At 39.4% G+C, this 24,605-nt stretch overlaps 1 protein-coding gene across 4 annotated transcripts in view; it reads left to right on the forward strand.

Moving 5' to 3' along the window:
- The window catches only part of LOC149802428 (inward rectifier potassium channel 2-like), a 51,597-nt gene that overhangs the window by 12,833 nt on the left and 14,159 nt on the right, over positions 1-24,605 (forward strand). The window contains exon 1 of one of the 4 annotated variants that reach the window (XM_089951642.1): positions 12,908-13,532. The exons of 2 other annotated variants lie outside the window; for them this stretch is intronic. The gene's annotated coding sequence lies outside the window, so the exon portion shown is untranslated. One more of the 4 variants, XM_089951639.1, reaches the window with a different exon arrangement.

Below are 24,605 nucleotides of genomic sequence, written 5' to 3' on the forward strand. Positions count from 1 at the left end.
CGCTAATTGTTGGGTGAGTCATGAATATTTGATTCATATACAATATTCTGTTTGTTTAAATCATAATTTGTTTGAAATCTATTAAGATAATCTTCTTCGCAGGTTATTATGTCATTGACAGATTTTTTATCATAATGTCGCTTTAGTTCTCGATATCGTTTTCCACCACATCGTAGGCATAATCGAGTCTTTCCTCGCGTGCCAACTTGACATTTCATACACTTCTGCGGTCCTGAACTGCCTTCGCGAACAGCTTGCATATGAGCGCCACAATAATCTTTTTTACATGATTTATCGCAGTGATTTGTTGAACCAACCAGTAGCCATTTGCAATGATTCATTATTATTTAGATATTTGTTTAAAATATAATAATGAAATTATTTGACCTTGACGAGGCTGAATACGACATTTCTGAGGCCGATCGAGCCAAGAAGGAATTTTTCGACGATGGAGCGGTTCATACTTGGTCAACTTGGAAAACAAATTTGACCGATAATACAATGACGGACGAACGAGCCAAGAAAATAATCGACTATATTAAGAAAAATCATCCTAATGAGAAATTTATCTTTGGAATAAAATTTATCGTGCAAATGCCCGATGGCGTATGGATCATTCGTGATAAGCGAGATCCTATAATCGGAGGAAAAAAAATGTTATTCTTGATGCAAACAGCAGGCTGGGGTTATTATTAGGTATAGATAAACCGTATTATGTTAAGGCTTATCCGGTCAGCGCAGTTGTTTATGGAATTTATCGGATAAATAGCCCCGACGTAAAAAAATTACCCCTAATGAAGAAATCTTCAGTGATAAATTGCGTTGCCGAGCGTGTAATAGAGCATATGAAAAACTCAAAACGCGGATCGGGATTGACCGATTTAAGACTAGCAAAGATAAATACATGGGCGGGAACGGTCGTTGATGGTGCGTCAATAGATGACATAGCGGCGTTATCACGGAAGTTAAAATTTCCTATCGCGGTCAAAACATTATCGGGAGAAATTTTGTATGATTCTCCGTACAAATCTCGGGGATTGCCAATAGTAATTGTTGATCATAATTCTCATGCTTGGTCGAGTGCGGTAACGATATTTCCGCGAGAACGCGTGGTTAAATTCTATCCAGAAGAAAATTCTTTAGATATGTTTAAATTTATTAGTGAATTAAGTAAATCAGATCCAATATCAGTTTGGTTATTTTCCAGCGATGATAAATATGATCAGTTTGTACTACCGCGAGGTGACATTTACAGAAATAAATCCCTACATGACTCAATGAGCGAATTAGCGTATAAATATTCAGCAAATCCCGAATGTTTATTAACTAACTGTTTTACTATTCCGTCGGTTGCTGCTCACGCTGCCAGAGAGAAAAATTCATGGAAGCCAACACGATGCGAATTTCTCAAAGTTATACAGATGAGTTGCGTTGAATACGGCCACGGCGGATTATGGAACACTAAATATGATTATACAAATATGATATCCATCGATATGTCCGCGTGTTATCCGGGGAGTTTTCTGGGGTATGGCGACGCTGCTGAATATTTTGCCAAATACGGGCATCCTTGCAACGAAATGACTCGGGTTGCCATTAACGGACCATTACCTGATTTCCCCCTGACGAGATTCGCACGCGTTACATCATTAAAATTTGCAGATAATTTACATAAAATTTGCTATATTTGGTTTGGCAGACATTTCTCACAACGACGTTGGGTTCACATAGCGCTACTGCAATATATGCTAGATTCAGCAATGTTAACGCGATTGACGGTCAGCGAGGCAATTATTTCGTATAAAAAACAGACTGATGTATGGTTGCCAACAGATTGTGATAACGCTAAAGACATAGGAAGAAAAATAATAGGTAAATTTACTCAAGGTGGCTCTGTTGATCATAAACGTCGCCATGCTAGGTTATTCATGGATGATGCGGAATTTGATTTTATTCTTAATGATACCGCGTCGAGAGGTATATTTTGTAATAGAGAAACTATTTTCGTCGATGGAACAAAGTTAGGTACCGTAGTTAGTTATCTCGACGGAGAATCTCCTCAATATACTCATTTAAGATCATCAATGCTCGCATATGTAAGTATCAATTTACTTTCGATGATAAATAAATTCTCCGATATTGCAGTACGAGTAGCGACAGATTCGTTCTATATCGACGGTAAATATCTTCTCTTGGTAGAAAAATATCTTACCGAGGATGGTCCATGGGGCACTTGGAGAACGAAAGATGAAGATATTCTTGATTATTGTGAAGACGCCGACGTTGAAGATCGTGATGAATTTCACCACGGAGATATCGAAGAAGTATCTACGGAGGTGTCCGTGGGTGATCCAATTTCACGACATAAATTCGTATATCTGAATGGACCCGGCGGCAGTGGTAAAACTTCAAGAGTGATAAATTTATTTTCAAATTCAGATATGATTGTATTAACGCCAACACACAGATTAGCGCGAGAAATGAAACAACGCGGCGTTAAATCTTGTACTTATCACAGTTATTTTAAATACAGCGGTGGTGCATGGGATCCTATACGGATGGGCGATAAATATATAAATAAAGTCATAGTTAGTGATGAAGTTTGCACGATAAATTTGCATGTACTAAAGTTATTTTTGACGTGGCTGTCACAGAAAAATACCGCCGTGATAATGTGCGGAGATCATGGTCAACCAAATCCAATTGAGGGTGAATCGCCGCATATCTGGCTTAAGAATTTTGTTGATTATTATGAAGAAATCGATGCCGATTACAGATCAACAGATAAATTATTGAGGGAATTTAAAAAATTAATTCGATTACAATCAGATAAAATTCAATGTGAAGTTATGAGAAAAGTAATTAGCGAGACATCAATGAGCGATTTTCTTAATTTATGGCGTCCTGATCACTTAATCGTCGCTAGCAGAAAAATAGTTCGTGATGATCTTCAGGTAAAATTATTTAAGTTGCATCGTGAGAAATTTCCAACGTTGCCAGTGCCGCTATGTTATAGGCCGGCAGATACTCGAAAACAAAATATTGATGTAATTATCTGTGGAGAAAAAAAGAATCTGGTGTTGAATGATATTGTTAATGTTAATATTGATTTTATCAATGATATGCTGAATGCAGAAAAATCTCCATGGAAGTTAGGTTATGCAACAACGATACATTCATCTCAAGGATTAACTATTGACAGTCAGGTTTGGATTATCGATGATAGAATTATGTGGTCAAATTTAGTTTATTTAGCAGTATCTAGGGTTAGAAAATTATCTCAGCTAGGACGGATTCATTTGAGTGATTTTGGCGGGAATTGAGTATCGGCAGGAATTACCTGCAATTCTTCCTTGGTGAATCCGCGTTGAGGAGCAAGCGAATCTAACATATACATGGCGGGCCTTCCAGATGATCTTGTCACGGCGGATATTTTATGCGAAGTTACGCTCCAAACTGGATCAGTTGCTCTTTTTCGTCCACCTTCAGCTTCACCTTGCTTATATAAATATCTAACTATGATGCTACCTAATACAGGCTGTATTGAGAAATCTCGCCTTGTTGGCATAGTTGCTTTTGTAATAGCGACGGCTGGTTTCATTTTTATTGTTCGCGTTGGTTCATTATTTATCGCGTTAATTACATCAGGTAATCTCGATACCCACTCCTGAGATCGCTCACCGCTGATAAATTCCCTCGCGTATTGATATCCGAATAATCGCTCAGCGAGTGTTTTGTTAAATCGTTCAACAATAGCTTGATCTCGATGAATTTCAGCGTGACCGCGTCGAATATTAACGTTATTTTTTTTCATCAGCGACGAGACCGCACCGAGAAATTCCCTGCCTGGATCAACCTGAAGAAGATTTGGCCAAGTTAATAATGATCGCGAATAAATATTGCTAAATGCGTTAGCGACTTCGCTGGCTGATTTAGTTGCCAATGGCGTCGCTTCCTTATATCTGCTAGCGATATCAACAATGGTTAGTACATACTTGTTTGTGATGCCGTTGACAGTATCATGAGGAAGAAACATTATATCGGCTTGATGAACCTCATTAGGAACACTAACTTCAAAATGCGCATAAGGAATTTTCTTGTGCGGCGGAAGATAAATTTGCCAGATAGCTTGTTTTGATAACCAAGAAGCTGCTACGGGTATTTTTACTTTGGCGGCCTTCGCAAGTTTGGCAATTGCAGACTTTCCTCGCCAGAAGCCCCGCGGAGAATAATATATTTCTTCCATGTCTATTTATTACCCGCGCCGAATACTAATTTGATCTTCATTGCAGTTTTTATTAGCAACGTATCTAATTTTTCTTTGAGGGACTTATTAGGAATAGCGTTTATGGCGTGAATTAATTTTACATCAGCGAGATGTCTTTGTTGTAGATCTCCGCTACGATAGCACGCGTTATCAATAGCGTTTATTGGATCTTCGCCCGATTTTGGCTGATTATTTTCGTCAAGTCTGATATCTAATCGCGTTCCGGGTCCGCAGTAATTATATCCTGGGACATGCTTTTCTCCGGGATATTTGGCCCAGGGCAATCCGGGCAATTTACCCAAGGCTGCGGCGATGTCACCTCCGTATCGCTCTTTTTTTTTTAACAAATCTAAACTTACGTGTGCCACATTTCACGCATGTTCCCGCGATTGCATTTTTACCATTACGCGTCGTGACCTCAGTTAGGTTCTCCGTGCCTGTACGCGTGCGACATTTCACACAATATAAATCCATGATATATTATAACATGAATGTAATTGATTTTTCAGCCACGAAGAAACGCGAGCAAGTAAAACATCACGCGGCATTACCAAATTCGATCAGAATGATTATAATTGGCCCATCTGGATCCGGTAAAACGCAGTTGTTGTTAAATTTGATAATGAGATGGCTGAAATGGGACAAACTATATTTAGTTGCACCCAGCGTTAACGATCAGCGTTGTTATCAGGTATTAAAAGACTTTAGCGACAATGCATCAGAAATCAGTGAAAATATTATTGAATTTATCACAGATATCAATGAAGCGCCATCCGTCGAAGATCTCAACGGAGAAATAAATAATTTAGTCGTGTACGATGACGTAATGTTGGACAAACAAGCAAATCCAGCTAGGATGTTTTCTCGCGGCCGACATAAAAATACCGATGTTATTTACGTTACTCAGCGCTATACGCAAATTCCAAAGGTTATCAGAGATAATTGCAATATTTTGGCGGTATTTAACGGCGTAGACAAGCATACGTTACGAAATATTCACCAGACTTGGTGCAACGGCGACATGGACATAAATATGTTCAAGAATTTGTTTAGCCGTGCTCAGTCAACTCCACATGGATTCATCACGATAAATTTACATGATCCACGATGTAGATATCGAATCGGTCTTGATCAAATATTTTAAAATTTGTTTCAAAAAACATTTGCCCATGCGGTGATGTTTTTTGTATAGTGACGATAGTCACGTGAGTCTGTTAATGACGAAAAATGACCCTCGTAGCAGCCTTCAGAAATGAAAATAAAGGTCACCACGAAATTATTTCCTGTAGAAGCTCTCATTTTCGACGAAGAACCTGGTCTGTGAATCCCTTTTGCTGCTGTGTGTGTGTGTGTGTGTGTGATTAGGAATTTTAACGTAGCTTTGACAATTTTTGCAGTGTGGCAGTTTATAATGATGTCTAGCACTGGGGCATCATGCCGCAGACACGTAGCATGATGTCCCACCCAGTCACATTATCCTGACATCCGGCCCACCAGTTCTAACAGTAACCTTTTAATGCTGAGCGCCAAGCGAAGTAGGTGTAAGTACCATTTTTGTAAGTCTTTGGCATGACTCGGCCGGGGTTTGAACCCAAGACCTTTCGCTTCCGAGGCGGATGCTCTAACCACTAGGCCAATGGAACGGTGCCGTTTTAGAAGAAAGATAGCTGGTAGTAAAGGGTTCTCAAAGTCAACAAGAAGAAGGACAGTAATAAATAAATAAATAAATAAATAAGGAAAGAAAGAAAGAAAGAAATGTAAAAAATGACATTTAAAATTACAAACGACATCGAAAGGGTCGTTAAAGCTCTATATCTTGTATGAAATATACGTTGTTATGCACCACCCTTCCACTAGGTAAATATTGACCCCACCCTTCCATTAGGTAAATATTGACCCCACCCTTCCACTAGGTAAATGTTGACTCCACCCTTCCATTAGGTAAATATTAACCCTACCGTTCCACTAGGTAAATATTGACCCCACCCTTCCATTTGGTAAATATTGACCCCACCCTTCCACTGGGTAAATATTGACCCCACCCTTCCATTAGGTAAATATTGACCCACCTTCCACTAGGTAACTATTGACCCCACCCTTCCACTAGGTAAATACTGACCCCACCATTCCACTAGGTAAATATTGACCCCACCATTCCACTAGCTAAATATTCACCCCACCCTTATATCTTCAGTATTTTCGCCAGTTTAATTATATCGTTTGAAATGAAATTAAACAAAAAATAGATGTTGATTTGTTTGTAAAATCTTTCGTGCGCGTGCGTGTGTGTGCGTGTGTGGAGAGAGAGAGAGAGAGAGAGGCAGGTATAGGTAAAATATCGAACAGGAGAAAACACGGTAATGTTATAACTTAATATCAGATACACGTTACACAAATAATTTATAACTGAAGCTAGGCATGCATATCTTAATTGAATCTGTAAATATATATACTATACTGAGAACAGGCCATGAATATCATAGACTGTAAATTGATATAATATACGGAGAACAGGGCATGAATAACATTCTTGATAGACTGCTCTCTTTACCTTATACGGGAGTAAAGTAATTTTCATATGTGTTGAAAAAATCTGTCTACAGTGTAGATCTATTCAGATTATTGTAGATAATATCGCTATACCAAGAGAAATGAAAACGGGTTTAAAGCAGGAAAAGGACAGAAAAACAAGAGCCCTTCAAATTGATTGACGTTTTAGTGACCAAAAGGAATTCACAGCAATTAACAATAAAACCATATTTGTTTAACTGCTGAATGTTGAAAACACCACTGCCATTATTCAGATACGGCATGATTTTCTTATTTGCTGGTGTGATGGACATATTAGATGTCACCTCGGCACCATTTTCATTCAGGGCCATGCAAACATCAGAAGATTTTTCGTCCAAACCCCATGTCAAAATGACCGTCCATTCAGAGGGAGCATAGGCAACGCGATTTTAACGACATTCGTCAAGGCAGCCATACTGGATGAATGACTCACCATTTTTATTTAAGACCAACTAGGTATCAGAAGAAGTGGTGGAAACGTCATGTTGATTCAGTCATCAGTTTGGGAGGAGTATTTATAACACTATTTTCAAGACGGCCATTTTCTTTAGGACCAAATAGATGCCGGAAGAGCTTTCTTGATGAATACAGAATACAAAAATGATTTTAGAAAGATTGCTACAAGAAAATTTTCAAGATTCCTTTCTATCGTGGCCATATTGAACAGCATGCTTGCACCTTTGTAATTTAGTATCAGCAGGATATTTTAAGAAGTCTTATTGTTAATACCACTTGCTGACACGACCATTCAGAAGAAGAAACTGCGATAACAAGGTTTTCACGATGGCAACTGTGTCAGTCATATTAGACCATCCGTACTATGTTCATTTAGGATAAACTAGACTTTGCAAGAAGTCTTCTAATAAAAGCCAATATTGATATGACCATCCATTCAGGAGATGTGTTGATATAAGATTTTAAAGATATCCGCTGTAGCGGCCATATTGGACCTAAAGTCAACACTGTTTTCATTTAGGGCCAACTAGACATGATAAGAAGTCTGTCGATGAAAGAAGTCTGTCGATGAAAGAAGTCGTGTCAGTATGGCTTTCTGTTTAGGGAAAGAAGTCTGTCGATGAAAGAAGTCTGTCGATGAAAGAATTCGTGTCAGTATGGCTTTCTGTTTAAGGAAAGAAGTCTGTCGATGAAAGAAGTCCTGTCAGTATGGCTTTCTGTTCAGGGAAGTATCGATAACCAGACTTTTAAGATGGTTTTATTGGTGGCCGTATGGTAGTCCAGGAATCCGGTGTAATAAGGACTGGGGTCTTGGTAAGATCATTCTTCAACATTTTAAAGGAACGAAGGGCGTCTTCAGTCCATACAAGTATATTTGGTCTTCCTTTCTGTGTCATGGAAGTTAATTGTACTACTACTTCGGCAAAGTTCTTAATGAATTTTCTGTAGTATCCAACCATTCCAAGAAATGAATGTATCCCCTTTTTCGTGGTGGGTAATGGAAACTCATGCATTGCTTTAATTTTATTGTCGTCTGTCTAAATTGTTCCTCCTCCAGTGATATAACCGAGATATTCGATCTCAGCTCTCAACTGCTCCAAACTAGCACTAAGACGGCTTTACTGTAAAGCCATATTCACGTATACAAGGCACGCAGATTTTCTGTATGTTCTGACCAAGTTTTGCTTGACACAATGACGTTGTCAAAATATGCTGCGACATTATGTAGTTCGGACACCAGTAAGTCGATGAGTCGGGCGAAACTGGAAGGTGTCGTTTTCATACCGAAGGGCATAACGTTAAATTCACAAAGGCCGAACGGAGTCACAAATGCAGACTTTTGCCTCGATTCTTCAGCTAGAGGAACTTACCAGTAACCCTTAGTTAGATCTATCTGACTCAAATAACTTCCATAATCAATCTTCTCAAATAGATCGTCCATTCGTGGGACTGGATACGTGTCGAATACGGTGATATTATTAAGCTTGCGGTAATCTACACATAGCCGAAGAATTCCATCTTTCTTGTCAACTGATACACAAGGCGAACTCCATGGACTGATTGAGGGCCGAATGAGGCCTTGTTCTAGCATTTCATCCAATATTGCTTTTACCTCTTTCCGTTGCGCGAAAGGTATTCTATATGGCCGTTGTTTAATTGGTGTCTCTGAAGTTGTCTTGATACTGTGAGTTAAGATGTCTGTTCGACTAGACCTTGTTGTTAGAACATCCTGAAATCCGTTGCAAAGATTTCTAATATCCTCTCGTGGCTCCTTCGAAAAGTTGATCCCCAGCTTAATACAAGCGTCACATTCACCTGCTCTTGGAGGAAAATCAATATCTACACCACTGTTCTCGTCTGCCTGAGTCGCCAGAAGCACAGCACGCTTGTATCCAAGCTGTAAGTTTATATGATAGGTTACCGTACCGCGCCTACCGGGTACATAAACCTGAAAGTTAACATCGTTTAATTTTCGGACCACACGAACTTGATGGCAAGAGAATGACTTCATCCAAAAGACTAAATATTTTTTGTTTTCGTGTGACGATCATAAAGTGCCTTGATTTTCTCTTGGCGATCCAACAAATTATCTTTGACAAGAGTCCCGATGTCGGCCAAATTCTCACGCATTTTCACAACATGCTCCACAGTTGATTTCCTTAAACCCTTCTCTCCAGTAAACAAGCCTTGTGAAATTTGCATTGGCAGTCTTACTGGCCAACCATACAACTTCTCAAAGGGTGCAAATCCAGTTTCATCAAGTGGGACTTATCGGTATACAAACAACAAATATGGTAACATCTCATCCCATTCATTCTTGTTGTCTGTACAGAACTTCCACAACATCGACTTCAACGTCCCGTTAAAACGTTTTACCTTTCCATTCGCTTGTGGGTGATAAGGCGTTGTTGTAACTCTACAGATATCCAATAGTTAATACAACTGTTTCAATAAGGTGCTGATAAAATTGGTCCCTTTGTCTAATAATATAACCCTTGGAAAACCAACACTGCTAAACAACTCAATCAGTGCTCTAGCTACACTCGTTGCCTCCACATCCTTCAGAGGAAAAGCTTCGGGATACCTCGTTGCATCATATACCAGCGTCAGAATGTATTTGTGTCCAGACTTCGTTCTAGATAACGGTCTTACAATATCCATTGCAAGTTCTGAGAACGGTTCTGTTATCACCTTATCACCGGTTGGCAAACCATTGGTGCTTTCCCACCTGCAACCCGTTTTTCTGTCATCTGACATTCATTATACGATGTACAATATCTTTTTACATCTGAAAACACCCCAGGCCAAAAGAACGTTTGGAGAATCCTCTCTTTTGTTTTCTCCAAACCCGAGTGACCTGCAAGGGGCCGATCGTGTGACAGCTCCATTACCATTTTTCGTAATCCTGCTGGTACAACAATTTTCTCCCTCCACGCGAACCATCACCTAATTGCCATTTCCACCGCAAATTATCATTCTCCCAGAAGAATGCCGTTGGCTCCTCCTCAGCCTCTTCACTAGTAGGAAAGGACTTATCCGCAGTATGTAATTTCGACAACATGTCCGCATTTATAGCTGAAAGTTTGTCAACTTCATTGCCAACACACTGGTTAGTATCTGCTGTCTTGATGCTGTTGTTGACTGCTTCATTCTTATCCTCATCCTCACGTTGATCAGTATTCTCCACAGTTTTGTCATCGTCGAGTCCTTTTACACCGACCACGTAACAAAAAAATGACCCCTTCTTGCTAAGTATATCGACCCCCAATAGGGCTTCAGCAGCTAAATTTGAAATAAGTCCCACCTGCGCTGGTCCCTTATAATGCGGAGTGTCGATATTTACAACAGCTAACTGTGCGGTAAATGGCTGACCCACTGCTGTGTATAATGTAACTTTGTGCCCATCCAGCTTGCAACTCTCGTCAACGAGATCTTCTCTTATCGAGGTCATATCTGAGCCAGTGTCCTTCACCAACATGATATCGCGCCCATTTACACACCCCGTTTCCGAAAAAAGCCTTTCACCAGTTGGCTTAACAAAACAAGTTGCTGGGTTTCCACGATGTTTCATATCATCTGTTGGATAATATGTGCCCATTGCTTGCATTAATAACTTTGCCTATTCTTACGTTTGGACTGGTCATTCGTCGATATTTATTTCGCTTGCTGATGTAAGTTATGAATATTGATCTTGTTATTATTTACATTTATATTTTGACGAAACTTATTCTTCTGCCCTTGCTGTTGTACATTGGTGGGAATATAATCTTATGCAGCCTCTACAACCGGACTAGGGCCCTTGATCCTCCTGATTGACTGTGCTTGATCTGTGGCAAGGCTTTCAAGAACAAATTCCTCACGAAGACAAATAATTGGGTCACGATCGTCCAAGAAACACTTAATGTGTTGATCAATCATAGCCATTACGTCTTGGTGCTTCCTTCTTCATACTCACCAATGCAGTGAAATGTTCATGCGGTCTCTTTCCAAAGTGGTCAGTCAGTCTTTTCCTGAGTTCCAGATAATCTCCACAAGCTTGAGTTGCAACATATCTAGCCTCATCTGTCAAAAAGTTCTTAGCTGTAAGACTTTCACTCGTCAGACCACTTTGCATGCTTTCTAATTGATTCAAACTCCTCTATGAAAGTCACAACATCTTCTCCTTGTTCATGGTCATATGTCTGAAGCTTTACCTTAAATGGCATTGTAGATGTGGGTTGTTTTCCCTTGAGTTTTCATGTTTTACTCTTTCTAACCCAATTTCCAAACGCTACATTTCTAATCTTAATTTCTCACTTTCCATTTCCCAATCAAACTTCTTATGTCTTAACTTCAATTCTCTTTCATTCTTCTTTGCGTTAGGTTTTCGCTTTGTTTCCTTGGATGGTTGCATGTGCTCAAGGTTAAGTTCCCCCTCATACTCCGGAATCTCAGAATCGGTAAATTCCATCAAATTATGTGATGCCGCTTTTCTTCGTGGCCGTCCTAAAACAACCGTTACTCCCTCAACATCGACGTCACCAGCAACCGACATACTGGCAAACGATATGTACGTATTTGTACGTTCTATCACTTTATTCACAGCCACTGGACTAGCTTTTCTTATCAACGAATTTCTAGGCTTTTACGTGTACACTTGTAACAGTATTACATGCGTTGCACTTCGCAATCAACAACTGTACGTTATACACACAGTACAACCAGTCACTGTTAATATCACACCCAGATTCGCTGGATTCACAGCTTTCAGAATTGTCGAACACTATTTCATCGTATTGAACAATTCCAGATAATTCACACAGAATTATTGGATTGGTATCCTTTGCACTTAGTATTCCACAAATGTACGTTACCCACACAATACAACCAGCCATAGCTAATATAACACACAGGTTTGCTAATCCACAGCTTCTACAACTGTCAAATACAATTCCAACCTATTGAACAATTACGAATAATTCTCACAGAATTATTGGAATCCGTGCTGCTGCCACCAAAATGTTACATTCGGGTTCAAAGGACACACAAACACCAAGTAACGGTCTTACAACTTTATGTAAAATAAAGCTAAAACCTTCACAAAAACCAAAATTAGTGTGTGCTTAGTCGTGAGGGAATATGGGCTCGTGTGTGCAGGCAAGGTGATGGGTACCGCTTGCCCGCGGACCTGGGTTCGAATCTCCGTAGAGTACGAATTAAAAATTCTCTAAAATATTAATTCTGCCTACTATTATCAAGCATTCTTCTATAGAATCCAGTGATAGCACTGTCCGTTCTCTCTCTCTATATATATATGTGTGTGTGTGTGTGTGTGTTTCCCAGCATAGTCATACAAATTAATCCATGTTAAATATGTATGAACGAGTGCGCGACGATACCTGCGTATGTGTATTATTTTGTATTGTTTCAATTTTCATGTCGTTTTTAAAAAATATTGTTTAACAACCAATTACAAAAATTGAGTATCACTGGTATATAAGTCGTCATGACCACATTCTTTCTCCCTGTAAAAGAAAGTTTATTATTATTATTATTAATATGGTTGCTGTTGTTGTTATTAGTATTATTGGGGGTGAAAATCCCATGTTAATACGACTTCTCGTTCAGGAGTAGTAATAGCAGCATTTTCTAAACCAGCTGCAATGGCGGCCATATTGGATGCCTGAGTGGCACCATTTTCATTTAGGACCAACAAGATGATTATAGGGGCCCTGGGTGGCCGAGAGACTTTTAAAACAAGAATGAGACAAATATATCTTATCTTTCACAACGCCAGATTTCGATAGGTAATAAACAGATATGCAAATAGGGAAATGGCACCATGCCTTTCTTTTTTTTTATGGTCCTTTGATCTCATGTGGTAAAGTAGTCACTGGGACTGCATGTGTACCAAAATGGACTCGGAGATATGTCCAGAGATAACTTACATTTTTGTGTAATTCTAAATCCAGATCGCATCTACAATACCGTTTCCTTTTCTTTTTGTTGGTTATTGTTGTTATAACTAAATATACTTTACACTCAAAGTTAAGATAATTTTTTTTTTTTTTTTTTTTTTGCAAGACGAGGCAGCACCGCAGCTAACAGAGTCCCTAACGAATTTATAATGTTCACTTTACATAACCCCCGGCTGTAAACTAACATAAGATGTATCATGCCGACGTGTACTTGGAAAGATTTATAATCAGTGCTAAATCGTATTGTCGCATGCCCGCACATAACGGATCTCGTTTTGAAGGTAATGATTTCGAACGGATGTCGTTCAACACAGATGATATGGTTGTACGTCATTTGTTTCTCGTGAATTAGATTCTTTACATTTTTTAAGAAAAAGGATAAAATTTTATATGATCTCAAGATAGGAAGTAAACCCTATTATCTTAGCAAAAAATATCTTAAAATATGCATATAGCCATCAAGCAGTATCCATTATACGGTACCTGCGGGGCACCTGCCACAAGCTGCAAAGTGAAATAGTCCTCTACCTGTATTCAGATGCGCATGGACAGGTAAGTTGGATATGCTCATACCTGCTTTATTCTGTTTCGTGTTTTGTTTGGGGGAAAGAAAGTATATTTACTAGCGGGGTGTAACGTTACACCACGTTATGATCGTTGCAATTGGGATTGTCAAATCGAAAACTCGCGATTTTTATGGGACACTCTTTAGAGGGAAGATATAATTTGTTAGACAGTGCACGCTGTGACAACAAAGTGACCTACATTTTGACAACGAGAGAAGAAAGATCATTTGTAAAATCTTTCAAGCGCATTACACTCTTGTCCTTGCGAGCTCTCCTCGTCGATTTGCGCGGTTCTGAAACTTTTTCAAGCTCCCTTTGACATACGAGCAAAAAATGTCAGATGGATGGGCACTGTATGTTACATAGCATTGTAGTATATTATTCGTGCCACGATTTTCTAGGGGTTCGTTGAGTGGTTGGTAGTTTGGGGAGCAATTACGTGGTATTTTTAGTGGGGAGGTGGGTTTAGTAGACAGTGGGATTTTGTTTTCTTCAATGCCTGGCCACTAAATGACAGCAACAAATAAATAAATAAACGAAATAAAAAGTTAAATTTACAAACGAACATCGTTAGGTTTTATTATTAACTCTCTTTGTTGTAAAAGAAATAATCTTGCCCTGATGTTTTATAATTACCTAATTATATCTATGACATCATTAGCTGAACAAAAATATAAAGATTTTGAGAGTGCAGAAAAATTATTTGATGCTCATTTTTTTTTCTCCGTTAGCTTTGCATTGTCAGAATCGTTCAGTATTTTACGATATTGAACTCGCGTTCAATTCATATTGAACTCACGTGAATAAAATAACTACTTTCTATTGTAAACAAACAATGGACGCAGACGCCAGCACCTTTGATTTAATTTATTTGTCTGTGGATGAAGTAAACCAACTGAACGAACTAAAGCAGATGTTTCGTTGACTGCCACATATGAGCTGATTCCGCGTAAACTTTTTTGATACAATGTGTCGATTTTGGCAAGCTATAGACGCCAGACAGGGTCCTTACAAATAACATGCAAGTGACAAGGAATAAATTGTCTTCTTTAGCTCGTAATAAGAATGGCCAAAAATATACTGACAGTTTTACATCCTGAATTTTCTCAAAATGTACTTTCTTAGTTCTGCAAATCCGAATTACATGAGCCATATCATGGGTTCTTAAGCTTGATTACACGTTTCGAAATTGTACTGTAATTCCAACTATATTCCAAGCGCAATTACATCCTCCTTACTGCACTAAAAATGAAATAAACGTTAAATTCAATAGCGTCTTTTTGATAATTGCAACTGAAAGACTAGACTTAATATTTTTCCCACATTATGATTTTAAAAATTCAATGGCACAACAGAAAAACACTTGCAGATGTCAACAGTATGCTGCTCCGTCGCGGCTGAAATCCGGCTTTCTTCATGTAGAACTGGCACATAAATCCTGTCCATAATCACGAAATTTCGTAGAGACAACAACAATACCAAATCTATTCATTCCAGATCAAATGGAAACCTTGCTACAATGCGCGCTCATTCACAGTATGACTCCAAATTTAAATTTTAAGCAGACCAAAACGCATTTTCTTTTGAAAGTTGTGTCTAGCGCGCGACCAAGTTCAAATTTATCTGGGCGGAGTTATGTCCGCATTAATACTGTTGTTGTTGTGTAATGATGAATTTGCGCTTGTTTATTTAGCTCGAAATACGGCATACATTCAGTTACTTTCGTGTAGTGTATTTTTGTTTACATAATTAAGCCTTAGGTAGAATAAGAAAATGAGCATATAATTAAAAGGTTACTGCATTTGTATGGGAAAATATGAACTCGTTTCCTTCATATTTTCCCACACAAATGCAGTAACCTATATTGAAAGAAAGCACAAGACCCCAACCCTCCCTCACACCCCCCGACAGTTAAATGGTCAGTTCCTTAGGTCGTTCATCCTTACGTATAACAGTCACATGACCAGTCGTTTGAAACAAAAGTCTGGGTGGCATTATTAGATTTCTGTGTGGACAACGTACATCTGCTCTAATCTGGAAAAGCTAATAATATTTTCTAATTCTCTAAAAGCTGCAATAAAGCTAAAACACCCTTATCTGGCAATTTGAAGAAAATATGGGAAATGACTCCCTAATTAACACCCTCCCCCTATATACATCGCCACACGGTATAGAAACGCGATGGTGTCATCTAATTAATTTACGAAATCCCAAATTAGTGTATCGCCATCCCCTCTCCTTCTTTCAATCCTTGTCTCTCTTTCACAGAAAAAAAAAAAAAAAAAAAAAAAAAAAAACATGCTCGCACCTACGCACTGTCTTCAGTACACACATATGACTCACGGTACTAATTCATTTCCCATAGTAAACCTATGCAAACACTGTGATATTAAAAATTCAATAACTTAACAATTTTGAGTGCTTATGATCAAACCTATATTATCAGTATAGATGAAACCTGGATGTCAGCTTCTTTGTAGAGGAAAGGATATGAGCCGCGGCATTTTCTTGACCTGCATGTGTTTGAAACATCTGCTTTCAATTCCGCACCAAAGAGTCAGGTGCTAATTTTAGTAATTAGTGTTCCAAACTCAAGACTGTTACAGGACTGAAATTGCATCAATAAAACAATGTCTCTAAAAAAAAAAAATTCACTTACAACTAGGATAAGCTCTCAAAAGAGTCTTTTTCCTACAACACAGCTTACATTATTAACCAATCCAGGTCAGCCTAACCCATATATACTCTATTTTAGGTTCACCCATTTCCAGGCTGGTTCCCATTTTTCCATACCATTAGTACTGTGTGTCCTATACGCATAGAGTTTAACGGTGCACCATTAAAATGCGGCCCATGTAGCGTCGAGTACATTTATTAGGCATCTCCCAGAAAGCACAGAAAACAGACATACAGATAAAATCACAGGACGCATCTCTTCGCCGCTAGGCAAGTTCCTGTATGTTAACCCTATGCACACCTTGGCTGATCGAGTAGTATTTTGGTATTTTGTCTTAGCGACATCTATTGGATTTCTTGAGTTTTCTCCCTTAATAAGTAATGCCAATTAGCCAAAAGCGTGTAATAGCGATGCATTGTATATCGGCCGAAAATGGTGGAAGCAATTGACTTCAAAAGGATACTTTGTAAGTTTGACATCGAAAATATGAATACGTGCCCGAGAGAAGCCATTCCAGGGGTATTTGCTTATTTATGAGCCCATTCAAGTTATGTGCTTCCCTTGTCTCGGTCATGTAGAGCAGCAGGGAGGGCGAATCCTACAAAGGTCTAGAGACCACCAAATGATAAAATAAGCCTTAAAAAAAGCTAATCCTACAACAGCACCGAGACAAAAAAACGCGACCCCCCCCCTCAACTTGTTGTCGCCCGCCCGGGGCTGCTCTCTTCGAGTTTCTCACGTTAACCATACAGTGTATCAAGTCCGATACGGTATCGTGTCCGCGGGTCGTGTAAATTTATTGTTACAAATCCATGCGGGGTTCTTTGAGCGCGACTAAAGAAATTTTTAAATTTATTTAAATCCATATCGCCACCACACCAGGTTTGATGAATATTTCTCAGCGTATAAACATCAACTCCATTGAATATCGCAAGAAGATTACAGTTATCCCTGATTACCTTTGGTATTTGTGTGTAACGTTGAGTAACATAAATGACATCGGTGTTTTTATGACGACCCCGGGAGAATATTCTTGCAGGATTTTTTTGCTTGTCCAGCATCACATCATCATACACTACTAGGTTATTTTTTTCCCCGTCGAGGTCCTCAACGCTGGGAGCTTCTTCGATATCAGTGATAAATTCAACTACATCCTCGTCGCTCAGCGCTTTTGCACTCTCATTAAAATCTTTTATAACATTATAGCATCGCTGATCGTCTACAGATGGTGCTACCAAATACAGCTTATCCCACTTCATCCACTTCATAATCAGGTTCAGCAACAACTGCGTTTTACCCGATCCTGACGGTCCAATGATAATCATTCTGATAGAATTTGGCAACACCGAATTATGCTTGATTGGCTCCCTTCGCCGCGTCGCAGAAAAGTCTGTAATTTCCATTTGTATACAAAGAATAATAATTATGGATCTATATTGTGTGAAGTGTCGGGCACGAACCCCTACGAATGATCTAACAACGGTTACAACAAAAAATAACAGACTAGCAACTTCAGGTACGTGTACGCGATGTGGCACAAAAAAATTTAAATTTCAAAAAAAAAACAAGGTGGTGACATTGCAGCAACCCTCGGACGACTTCCAGGTACCCCTTGGGCTAAATATCCCGGAGAAAAGCATCTCCCAGGATACAATTACTGCGGTCCGGGAACACGACTAGATATCAGGCTTGACAGCAACGATCAGCCCAAACCCGGCGAGTATCCGATAAACGCTATCGACGCAGCGTGTCACATACATGATATTGCTTATCGAAGTAAAGATCTACAAGACAGGCATATCGCGGATGTGAAATTAATTCATGCACTAAGCGCCATAAAAAATAAATCATTTAGGGAGTCACTCGCTAATTGGTTAGTAAGATCAGCGATGAAATCTAAATTAGCATTAGGCGCTGGATAATTAATAACGATGCAGACAAGTCCAAGGACTTCCAACGCTAGTGTTTCCATGCAAGCGATTTATTATTCCCCGGCCGGATACTGGAGAGGTAATGCAGCAATTAATAAACTCGCCAACGCGGCATCAGTAACACGCGAGGTTGCCAAAAAATGGCTGTCAAAACAAGCAATATGGCAAATCTACTTACCACCACCTCGACAAATCAACTTTGCACATTTTGATGTTAGTACCCCCAATGAAGTTCATCAGGCTGACATACTATTCCTGCCTCATGATACTGTCCGCAGAAAAATATACAAATACGCGCTAACAGTAGTTGATGTTGCTAGTAGATACAAAGAAGCAGAACCGTTAGCGACTAAAACAGCGTCCGAAGTCGCCTCTGCGTTTAAACGAATTTATCAACGAGGACCTCTAAACTGGCCACGATTATTACAAGTTGATCCTGGCAAGGAATTTCAGGGCGCGGTGTCATCACTGACAAAGCAGCATAACGTTACCATACGACGAGGACATACTGAAATTCATCGGGATCAGGCAATTGTTGAGCGATTTAATAGAACACTCGCTGAGAGATTATTCGGATACCAGTACGCGAGGGAATTCATTTACGATACACGATCTCGTGAATGGGTTGCAAGACTGCCAAACGTGATAGCCGCACTGAATAATGAAATTACCAGAACAACAAACATGAAACCTGTAAATGCAATCACAAAAAAATATATACCCCCGATCACTAAAGTGATTCACGGACATGTTTCAACGCAGCCAACGACGCTAGCGGGTAATGTCACCGTTAGGTATTTATACGAACCCGGCGAACTCGAAGGAGGAAAAAAAAGAGCAACCGATCCCACATGGAGTGTTACCACACACAAGATATCCAGCATAACCAGATCAACTGGGAGAAACGCAATCTACAGATTAGATTCGACTGCTCCTCAGCGTGGATTCACACGCGAGCAACTTCAGGTGATCCCCGCGGATACACAATTACCACCTCGATCACTTAAATAACTGCAGCAACACCTCTGCGTCGATTACACTCAAGACAGGTCAACATTACATTTTCACGCGTATGACCGAGATTGCTGTCTATTCTATCCACGGTAAATTGTCTTGGGTCGTTTTTCGGATACTGCCACAGCAATAAACAATTACAACTCGCACAGTGATTATTCTGACGCTCACGTAACGACAACACAGCGTTGATATCCAGGTTAAACTCTCTATTATTTTTCTTGTCACTTTGTCGGTAACTGTCTAATTTTTTTCTTATTTGATCTTTTTGCGTTAACTCAACAACGGCTGACTTCGTTGACGTATCTAATACAATTCTTCGTAACTGAGCCATCTTTCTTACTCTGGACACGGCTAAATAAACTAAATTTGACCATTCGATGCGGTCATCAACGATCCAAACAGTTGTATCAGAAATAGTTAATCCTTGTGCTGAATGAATCGTCATAGCATATCCTAGTGTCCACGGTGATTTATTTATTGCTAATGCATCTTCGACCGCATCGACGTTAACTGTTACTATATCATTCAATACTAAATTTTGTTTCTCTGGTTTTCCGGGAATATCAACATCAGTATTCTGCAATCGTGTATCATCTGGTCTATAACATAACGGCACTTCCAACGTTGGAAATTTCTGCCGCTGTAACTGAAATAGTCGCCGCTGAAGTGTATCTCTGACTGATTTTCTACTTGCAACAATTAAATCATCTGGTTTCCACGCCGTTAAAAAGTTATCAAATGAAGTCTCTGGAATTATTTCACGCATTATTTCACATTGGACTTTATTGGTTTGTAGCCTAATTAGTTTTTTAAACTCCTTTAATGTGTCATCAAGCGCTCTGATGTCATCACGCATTTCCTCGTAATAATCAACAAACCCTCTCAACCATTCGTGGGGAGATTCGCCGACAAATGGTGGTGGTTGACCATGATCGCCGCACATCACAACTGCGGTATTTTTCGTTAACAACCACGTCAGGAACCGTTGTAATGTATCCAGCGGCACAGTGTCTATTTCATCCCAGATGATTTTCTCCGGGATATACTTCGTTCCCATTCGCGTAGGAGTCCATGTACCGCCGCTGTATTTGAAAAAGCCGTGATAAGTGCAGGCCTTTACTCCGCGTTGTATCATTTCTCTGGCAAGTCTGTGTGTTGGTGTTAGCACGACCAAATCAGAACCGCGAAATAGTTCGATTGCACGAGTTGTCTTACCACAGCCTCCAGGTCCGTTCAAATAAACTGTTCTGTGTCTAGCAATTGGATCGTGCACAGAAGGTCCCGATGAAGGTGTCCATGACATCCCTGTTGATTTCCGATATTCATCTTTAATTTCGACATCAGCTGATGCGCAGTACGAGTGTAATTCTTCTTTTTTTACTCGCCATGTTCCCCATTGACCATCAGATTCTGGCAAATCTAACACAGTCAAATCGTCTTCGTGAATATAAAACGAATCTGTCGCAACTCTTGCCACGAAGGGAACTCTATTCACCATCGACAGTAAATTTATAGAAACATAAGCCAGCATAGAGGATCTCAAATGAGTATACTGAGCTGAATCACCGTCTATATAACTAACAACTGTTCCTAATCGTTTTCCGTCCGGGATTATTATGTCCTCGCGGGAGCAGAATGTATCTTTCGCAGTAGTATCCGCGATAATGAAATTTAATTCTTCCTCATCCATAATTAATCGACTGTGATGTCGTTTATGATCATATGCTCCGCCTTGAGTAAATTTACCTATCAATCTTCGGCCGAGATCTTTACAGTTGCGCTCTTCCTCGGACGTGTCCGCAGTTGGTAACCAAACTGAGGTTTGTTTTGAGTAACAAATAATCCCCGTACTGACAGTAATAGATTTTAATATTCCTTTATCAACCATAAATCGCAACAGCGAAAACGGTACCCATTTCTTTTCGTGGAAATGTCTGCCAAACCAAGCATAATTAATAGGATGTAACCGTGTTGCAAATTCGAACGATTCCACGTGAGCAAATCCAGTCAGGTCAAAATCAGGTAAAGGTCCGTTAATAGCTACTCTTGTCATTAAATTTGTGGGATGTCCAAACCGCGCAAAGTATTCAGCGCATTCACCACGGCCAAGAAAACTTCCTGGATAGCACGCAATCATATCCACCGATACCATATTATCACTAACAAATACACTATTCCATAAACCGCCGTGTCCGTATTCGATGCAACTCTGCTGAACATTCTCGAGAAAACTCTTCATGGTTGGTTTCCAATTATTTTTTTGTCGTGCTATATGTGCGGCAACACTTGGAACAGTAAAACAATTAGTTAGTAATTGATCAACTTGCTCAGTTGAATATTTTTCTGTGAGCGCTTTCATTTCATTTTGTAACTCCGCAGTTCTATATATTTCTCCGTTCGGGGTCACGAACTGGTCATAATCACCAACTTCAGAACTTCTAAACAACCATACCGATACCGGATCGGTTTTACTCATTTGATAAATACAATCAAACATACCCGCGGAATAATACCTTATAACACGATCGCGTGGAAATATTTTAACTGATTCCGTCCAGGCGTGGCTGTTGTGATCAATAATTGTTATTGAAGCTCCACTACGGTTGTATTTCGATTTATACAATTCCTCGCCTGTTAGCGATAATACCGTTATAGGAAATCTTAATAATTTTTCTAGCGCGGCAACATCCTTAATTGACGCCCCTACATCTTTGACTCGATTAGCCCATGTTGTTATTTTATTTTTTCTGATCTCAGTTAGACCATTTCCACGTGCTGCGTTTTTAAAATGTTCCATTACTCGCTCAGCTACACAATTTAACACCACTGATGTTTTCATTGGCGTGAGTTTATCTACACTTGGTTTCTTTATCGGATATATTCCGTAAACGACTGCAGTTACTGGATACGATCTGGCGTAATACGGTATATCAACCCCCGTCAACATTCCTGGTCTAGAATTATTGCTCAACAAAATAGTTTTCCTTTTAATGTCAAGGATAGGATCATTTTTATCACGGATAATCCACGTGTCATCGTCGTTTTCGTTGACCACTTTGACAATAAATTTTATCTGTATGAAATATCTTCTATCGTCGAGATACCCAATTATGTTACGCGCGATTGTATCGTTCATGGTAGCATCAATGATAACGCTCGCGTGAGCGATGCTAGCATCGCCAAAAACTCTTCGAGTTTCGGGGATAATTTTATATGTCGACCACACATGTGCGGCACCATCACGACGAAACTCTTCCTTGGCATTCTTGATAACACCAAGCAGTTCCTTTAACTCTCTTCGTCGTACATCGCCGGTTAACCGGTCAAGATCGAATCGACCTCGGGGGAATTGGAGATTTCCAGGTTTTATTCTGGATAGTCTTTCAAAACTCATTATTATAATTACGACAAGTATTTAAATAGACAAATATATTATATAATGAACCATTGTTGCTGGCTTCGACTTAATTCATCAACTCCGTGTAACAAACCCTGCAGGGGGGAATACTGCGGACAACACGCCCAACAAGTAAGAAATGGAAGTTTAGGACCAATACCGTGTATCCGATGCCACGTTGGAGTTAAAGGAAAAACACAATTATGTGCACGTTGCGGTGGGAAACGATACCGCGAGCTTAAACGATATTATACTAAAAAAAATAATATTTCCGCGGTTGATTTTCATGAGCGTGATTACATAAATAAGTTTTCAGACAAATTATGAATTAGACAAATGATTTGCTTATAGTATAATGAATCAAGAATTCGTCCCCGAACAAGAATTTGTTGCACAACAAGAATTTGTTGCACAACAAGAATTTGTTGCACAACAAGAATTTGTTGCACAACAAGAATTTGTTGCACATCCAACTATTCCAAATTATGAGGCAAACCGAGATGGCACGGTGCGACACTGCACGCGAAGACGACCAGTTGGTGGAGTTGATAACCATGGTTATCGTCGGTTTACTGTCACGCCCGGAAAGAGATATTTATGTCATCGTTTCGTCTATGAATGTTTTCATGGACCAATCAAGAAAGGTTTTGTTGTTGATCACATTAACGGTAACCCTCTTGATAACTCCGTAGACAATCTTCGCATGGTCACCCAGAGCAAGAACTGCCTGTCGGGTAAAACAGGACGTGGTAAAAAAACTGTAAGACCTGTCCGGGGTCATAATACACAGACCGGTGACGAAATAGTATTCCCGTCGATGTATGCCGCCGCGAAGTATTACGATATTTGTTCACCTGTTGTACAGCGTGTCGCAGCTGGGATTAACAAAACAGCATTTTCAAAACGACTAAAACAAAAAATCTCATTTTGTTACGTCGACAACTCGGAAGTCAAAGACGAGAAATGCTCTGCATGAGAAATGTGAAACATTTCCAGAAAGTCTTTAGACTTAAAAATGTTTCACATTTCCAAAAATGTTTACATTTTTCCGTATTAGATAAAAAAAATAGTATAATATATATGAATTACGAAAACATAAGAATCGTAATTGATGAAATTCAAAAATTGAAACAGCGGGGTTTTAATATTTTAACAGACCCTGAAACAATTATGTCGGATTTTGAATCCTTGAATGAGCTATCAACGAAGAAAAATACTCTTCCTTCCCGATATAGGTTCATTAAAATGCTGCAAAATTGCATTTATAGATCACTTGCCGAGATCACCAACGAACAAATATCCGAATTTATTCCACTGACGCGTGCAGTTGAAAGTATTCGTTGCACACTATCACATGAATATGAGACTCGAAAATTAATTAATTCCCGAGTGAGATTGTTAAAAAATCAAATAAAGAATTCCGACGCGGCAATCTCCGATTGCTCTGAAATGCAAGCATTTCCTGAAATGCAAGGACTTCTGGATACATTAAGCATTTCTGAGAAGTCAGAGACTTCCCTGGAAGTCTAACGTAAAAACGCTAGCGTTTTCAGAAACACCATTGTGAGTTTACAAGGGTAAAAAAAAAGTATTATTTTTTTTTGTCTTTGAAATTCTACTATGGAAACGCTAGCGTTTCTGGAAATATGCAAGCATTTCTCAGGAAGTCCTTAGATTTCTCAGAACTCTTTGAGTTCCAGGATTTGCTTGAGTGTTTCTGCGGAAATACATGAATGAGAATAGTTCATGATGTGTTCTTGGTCACA

The sequence above is a fragment of the Sinohyriopsis cumingii genome, chromosome 3 (assembly GCF_028554795.1).
Source record: "Sinohyriopsis cumingii isolate HCF-2022 chromosome 3, ASM2855479v2, whole genome shotgun sequence".
In the NCBI taxonomy this organism is placed as follows: domain Eukaryota; kingdom Metazoa; phylum Mollusca; class Bivalvia; order Unionida; family Unionidae; genus Sinohyriopsis; species Sinohyriopsis cumingii.